This window comes from Lygodium microphyllum, chromosome 13 (assembly GCF_053477565.2).
Source record: "Lygodium microphyllum isolate KBCC chromosome 13, Lygodium_microphyllum_v1.1.10, whole genome shotgun sequence".
Taxonomy (NCBI): domain Eukaryota; kingdom Viridiplantae; phylum Streptophyta; class Polypodiopsida; order Schizaeales; family Lygodiaceae; genus Lygodium; species Lygodium microphyllum.
In genome coordinates this window covers 11,822,115-11,828,962 of record NC_141147.1, presented here as the reverse complement: position 1 = coordinate 11,828,962, position 6,848 = coordinate 11,822,115, and positions in this window count along the sequence as shown.

The following is a 6,848-nucleotide window of genomic DNA, read 5'->3' as shown; positions in this document are numbered from 1 at the left end:
ACTGTGATCAGCCATGCCAACAGTAAATCCCAAACTCTGCAAGTAACTACTGATCCTTGCATGCCAGGCTCTTAGAGCCTGCTTCAGCCCATACAACACTTTTTTTAGTTTGCATACATAATGTTGAAAATCAGGGTGTATATACCCTTCAAGCCAATCCATATAAACATCCTCTTCCAATCACCATTGAAGAAAGCATTTTTCATGTCCATCTATTGCAATTTCTAGCCTTTAGCAGCAGCCAATGCGATCACTATTCTTATGGTTGCCATCTTGGCAACAGTGCTGAATGTTTCCTCATAGTTTAATGCATATTGTTGAGCATATCCTTTAGCAACTAGCCTGGCTTTGTACCTCTCTACACTGCCATTCGACTTGCATTTAATCTTGTAGACCCATTTTCAGCCAATGGTCTTTTTTCCTTTTGGCAGTGGCACAAGTCTCAAGTACTATTTCTCAGCCAAGGAATCTATCTCCTCATCCATAGTTGTGCATCAATTTTTATCCATCACTACTTCAACAAATGTAACAGGCTCTTTGACCTCTATCACCTTTGTCATATAAGCAAAATTCTTTGCAAAAAAACTACTGTAAGTCAGGCTATCCACAAGATACCTAACTCTCTACGAGTGTCTAAGCTGTGGTGCACTACTTGATTCCCCTCTCTCATGAGGTGGAATGTACGTGTTCTGCCTAGTGCCATGTGTATACACTATAGAAATACCAAGCTCACTATCTAGATTGTCAGTTGAGTCATAGCTTGAAGTCATCATACCACGTGTCATCATACCAAATGCATCATCAGAAGCTTTTTCCTTCCCTTTGATATCCATCACATCATATCTCCCCCTCACTAACATAGTGGTGTGAGTGGACGGTGAGCCAGATCTTTGAAATCTCCCTATCCATGGAGATACCATCTTACCACTAGGGCCTACCACTACAATACTCTGCTACTGCGAATCAACTATAGAAACATGAGTAGAAGGCATATCTAATGGCATTGCAGCAGGTGATGTATACCAAGAGGCCATCTCATCAAAGATAACATCTCTGCTGACTAATGTCTCCCGAGTAAAAGAATCATAGCATTTATATGCCTTCTTCTCAAATAACCAATAAATACACACTTATGTACTTTCAGATCCAACTTCTTCCTCTTCTCATCAAGTATATACACATAAGCAAGATAACCAAATACTTTCATGTGACTGATATCAGGCTTGTAGCCATACAGTTTCTCAAATGGTGTCATCTCATGAATACTTGCAGTGGGAGTCCTATTCAAGATATACATGGTTGTCATAATAGCCTCAGCTCAATAATAGAGTGGCATACTTTTTTCATTCATCATTGCCCGAGCAACTTCCATTAATACCATGTTCTTTTGCTTAGCTACCCCATTTTTGAGTGTGAATGATTTGTTTTTTGGGCTGATTTTTTGTTGTTTTTTTTGCTGAATGGTTATTTTTGGTCATTGATTGTTTGAATTTGAAGATGTTTTGAAGTGTTTTGAATGGTTTGAGTATGTTTGAAGGGTTTATGTTGGTTTTTGATGAGAATATGTTGTTTTAAAGGGTTCTGTGATTCTTTCTGTTTGGTTTTGTAAGGTCTTATTTTCTTCTGTTTTGTTTCTGTTTTGGTAGTTGAGATGATTGAATGGATGATTTGAGAGATGGTTGAGGTTATGTTAAAAGGTTTACGAAATATTAAATTGGTTTTTGTAGGTTTTAAGGTTTTTATTGATCTTCTATAAGGTTCTGTAGCTTCTGCAGTTCTGTTCTTCTGTTGTCCTGTTGTTCTATGGTGATGGACCTAAAAACGGGCCGGCACTGGCTCATGCACTAGCCGGACCTCGTCACTATGCACAAGACAACCCCTCGGCCTCGCGGCCAGGAGCGTCTATCAAAATCTCTTCCTTCCTAAACATTGCGTTTGTAATACGTTGTAGTCCAACTGATCCTAACCCAATATTACTCCTCAGAGGGAGTCCCTTTCACATAGCAAAAAGGCTCGAATCACATACACATGGGGTTCCTCCTACGGCTAAATGCCGTCAACCCTCTGCGACTCTCCTACACCTTGGGGATTGGCCCCTCGATGCGTCACTCAACATTTAGACATTTCGCACAAACGTCGCTCAAGGTACCAAATAAGCGTATTCAGGAATGTACCATTGTCCTCACTTGACTTCCCCTTTAGGATCCCACGACTAGCCTACAGCATGGGTATCTCACTGCCTCTCAACGTAGGTCATGTCCTCATAAACCAATTGCAATGCATGTCCAGGAGCTAACCACTGATACTCTTAAATCTTTTCATACTCTATGCATTTGGTGGATGTCTAGTGCTCAAACATTTAGCAAAACAGTATCGTGCACAAGTGCAAATCATTCTTTCATGTTTTTCTTTCTAACCGCTTTGTGCTTCGTTGCATGGGCTTAGCACCGAGGTGATCCTCGTGCTACTAAGCTCTTAATCTTAATTATCACCCGTCCTAAATGCTATGCATAGAAATCAGCAACTTTCCCATCATCTCACACGGAATTTAGACATATTTCAACTTCTCTACCCTTCCCCGTTTAAATAGTGCATCGTTGGATAGGTGTATAGGGTATTTTGACATCATTTTATGTGGAAAAACTAGAAAAAGACACACTAGAACAAGAAGGCGGGGTTGAACTGAGGCAAATCCTCATGCTTCAGTCCCCACAACCATTCACAAACATTGCTCTTATTTATCCCTATTTTTCGGAACCCAAAATGCATTTTTCCCCTATTTTTCATGGTTTTTCCCTATTTTCTTGCATTATTTAATTGCTGAAAATTCAAAACAGGTTATGGGCTGTGGCCCTTAGTTCCTTCTTGCAGAGAAATGAAAGTTTAGTTGATGTTCCTATCCATTTTTCCATTTTCATGCCAAAAACCCTCATTTCCCCTTGTTTTTCATGTTTTACGTGTTTTAACATATTATTTTGAACCACAAAATGCATATTTTTCTGATTTTTTGATCATGACCAGCAAGAACTCATAGAAAAAAGTATCATGAACAATTATTATCCCACGTGAACACCATTTCATCCATCAAAAGCCATAAAAACTCAAATTTCCTTTGAAAATTTTAAATTACTGCGTATTTGCGTGTTTCGGGTTTTGTGTCCATGGCTGTAGATTTAGAAAACAGCAGCACTTCATGTCCAGCAACATCACAAATCACCATTCTCAGCCCGTGTAGCAATCCGATCCATGCCGGACAAGTCTCCATCATTCTTTCTTCTTCCTTCTTCTTCCCACATGAACTTGCCTTTAGAAGAGAGAGAAAGACTGAAATCAGAATTCTCCAAAGAGGGCATCATTGCGCGAGCGAAGGGCGGCGATAGAGTCCACAGACAGGAGGGGATGAAGGGCAATGCTCATTGATAGGGGTTGTTTGCAGGCTGCATACTCCATTGATCAACAATGGGGCGCATTTTTCGGCGCCTGCTGTCCACGATTCCTTCCCACGATTTCATGCATCTCTCTCCTCCAAAGTTTCATGTTACATTTAAATTTGGGCTCCCAAGGGTCACTTGCCCATTTTGGCCAAATTTTGTCCACCCCTTCGTATCTTGACCGGTTTCTTGGCCATTTCCCCGTCCGGACTCGGAATCGAGCTCTGAAAAATCCTGGGCGTCCGGCTTAGCATTCCGCATTGGCCAGTAGCTTGTGTCAACCCGCACGACTGTCTGAAAAATTATGAAAAATCAACAAGTGTCGCTCGGGCGCCTTTAAAACACTTTGATGCTTAAAATCGTCCTAGATCGAGCCGCCGCCTTTGACAGTGAATATTTTCCCCTTGATCTTCATAATTTTTAGCTATTTTTAAGCACTTGCCGTCTCCTAAATTCCGCTCTCATATGGTCTGTGTTGTTTGTTTTTGTTGAGTGTTATGTTGGATGTATGGATGCTTTGGAAAGTGTTCTTGTCTTATGAAAGGATGAATGGAAGCTCTATTCAAGATAATTGAAGTGAGGAAGTAGCTGATAAATATTCACAGAAGGTTACAGAAGAAAAGTGACAGAAGCTAGATCTCACAGGACACTATGATATCTGTGGTGCCTCTTTGCATCTAACACACCTTTTGGGAGGTGTATCCACGACCTAAGAAGGATTATTGAGAGCCATTATTGAGCATTTTAGTAAGGAGATGATGTATTATTGATTGAGAGAGAGAAAGAAAGAAAGAAAGAAAGTTATATTAACGTCTTCTAAAGACCAAAACTGGCCTATGAGACAAACTGTGATACAACTGATGAGGTCCAGCTATCCAAAATAAAAGTGCTGAATGAAAAGCTAAAAACTCGAAACTGAAAATACGGTGCTGTGAGTGTGATAAGTGTCATGTATGTGTATGTGTGTATGTAGCTCTGGTACTCCAGATAATGGCTACAAAAGGGGAACAAATGTCGACTGTGATAGGGGAACAACTGTCGGCTGTGATAAAGTGGTGCAATGTGTATATGTAACAGATGCAGGGAGATATACTATCCTGGGATGTAGTAGCAGTCGTCGAAGTCGCTAATAGCAGGTGATCCCTCTTGGATGCAGGATGTGGTACATCGGCGGTGGAGAAAGAGCAAACTGGAGATCTGAGATCCAATGTGTCGAGTGTCGTCGGATCTCAGTCTGCTGTCGATGTAGATCAAGAATCCTCCGGATCTCCTGTCGGTGTGGCTGTGGGGTCCAAAACCCATGGATCCTCGTGTGGCGTCGGGTACGCTGGTCCTCAGCCTGCTATAGTGTGAGCCCGGAGGTCTGGCTGGAGGCTGGTACAGTAGCTCTCACTCTGTTTGTCTGAAAGAACTGTGTAATAGTCGTCTGGGTGGGCCCCTCTCTGACCGGGACCCGCTGTGTGCTCTGCTCTCTGATGTGCCATGCCTCTCCCAGAAAATGGCCAAATGATCTCTGATCCATATCAGTCATACATCCCTAAAGTGAGCTGCTCAATGTGTATCTAGATCTCAACTCTGAGTATGCCGGGCATCTGAGAACAAAATGCTCCTCACTCTCCACCTCTGATCTGCAAAGGGGGTATATCCTCTCCTCCCGTGGGATGCCACTGGCTCTGCCACTCTCAATCATAAGCTGATGTGATGATACCCTGAGCTGTCCAATAAGAACTCTCAATCGATGTGGCATATAGATCTGCATATATCTCGGAATCTCTATGAATCCCTGCTCTGATATACTCAAGAACTGTGTATAATAATGTGTCATCTTCGATGGCAGTGGCTGTGCAGGGCTGACCCATGTCCTCTGTATATAAATATGCCATATCTCCTGTCTAATGACTCTGTTCCTCTCAGAGAGAGAGAGGGTGTAAGTGGGAGCCTGAGTATCATATAGAAGAGGTGGGAGTCTATCAATGTCCAGCCCATGTCTGTCAAACCAAGCTCTAGTCTGTGCATACCATGATGTGGTATCCCCCGCTCGAGCCATCTCCTGAGATGCCATATATGCTCTATATGCAATGCGATCTCTGTCCATATCCTGAAATTTGTGTAGGAAGCAGACTGTCTGAAATAATGCCTTGACTAGCATGGGCGGTGTGGCAAGCTCTGCTCGCACAATGTCATGTGGGATTGAGGCCTTGCTGCGAATCAATCTAGATATCATGATCACCTGAGGTCTCTCCATCAATGTCCATACATAATCGGCAAGGCTTGGCCCCCATATAGCTGCTCCATACATCAGTGCTGGAGTGACTAGAGTATCAAAGAGCCACCCCTTGGTGCGGGGCTCCTGGAAATGTGCCTGATGACACTGTCGCTCCATAAGAGCCAATGCTGAGTATCCTCTAGTGAGGTGGTCACGAGCTGCCTATGTCATCGAGAAAGTCCCTGAAGCTGCTGTAAAGGCGACTCCCAAATATACATATGATCCAGTGACCTCAATACTCCCTCCTACTGCCATGAAAATACTATGTTTGCGTATCTGAGCTGATGTATGGAATATAAGAACCTTGGTTTTACCAAGGTTCACTGTCATGCCTCTCTGTATGGAAAAATCATCCAATGCTAATAAATGCTGCTGTAATCCCTGAGCTGAGTCTGAGACCAACACAATGTCATCTGCATATAGTAAGATATGAACTGTGGCTCCACTGAGATCTATACCTCCACCGGCTCGCTGTTGAATAAACTCTGCTATCTCATCAATGTATAGCCCACATAGTGTCGGTGAGAGTGGGCATCCTTGCTTCACACCAATGGTGCTCACAAGGGGATCTGAGAGTCAGAGATAGCCAACTCGCATTCATTGAGAAGTTTCTACACATCATCAAGTGGGACATTGTAAAGAAGCTTGAGGAGTCATGGTCAATGGAGGTTCAAGAAAACAAGAAAGAAAAGAGTTGAATTATTCGTGGATGCTCAACAGTAGGATACACGGGATGCGTGGTGCACTGACAATCTCTTGTTTGTCCAATTTGCAACCCACTGGAAGTTGGTGGATAGAGTATTCTTCACAACATACACTATTGAAACCATCAGAAGCTGGCATTATTATGATGATGGCACAACAACGATCCTTAGAAGAATGAGTTTTGATACCTTCAAAACAGAATATCTCCCTCTCTATAGAGGCATGAAAGATGAATTCAGAAACATAGAGAAGAAGGAAGTAGAAGAGATGTTGGCTAGAGAGTCCTTTAGAGACTGAAGCCCCTCTGATTCTATTCTGTTGAGTATAGACCAATTGGTTGTGGAGCCAACCCCCTGATAAATGATGCAATCAAGAGGCAAGCACTAGAACGAGTCCAAAGGTACGTGAGAAGAGAGAAGGCAAAAATCAAGTCCGAGAATGAGCTT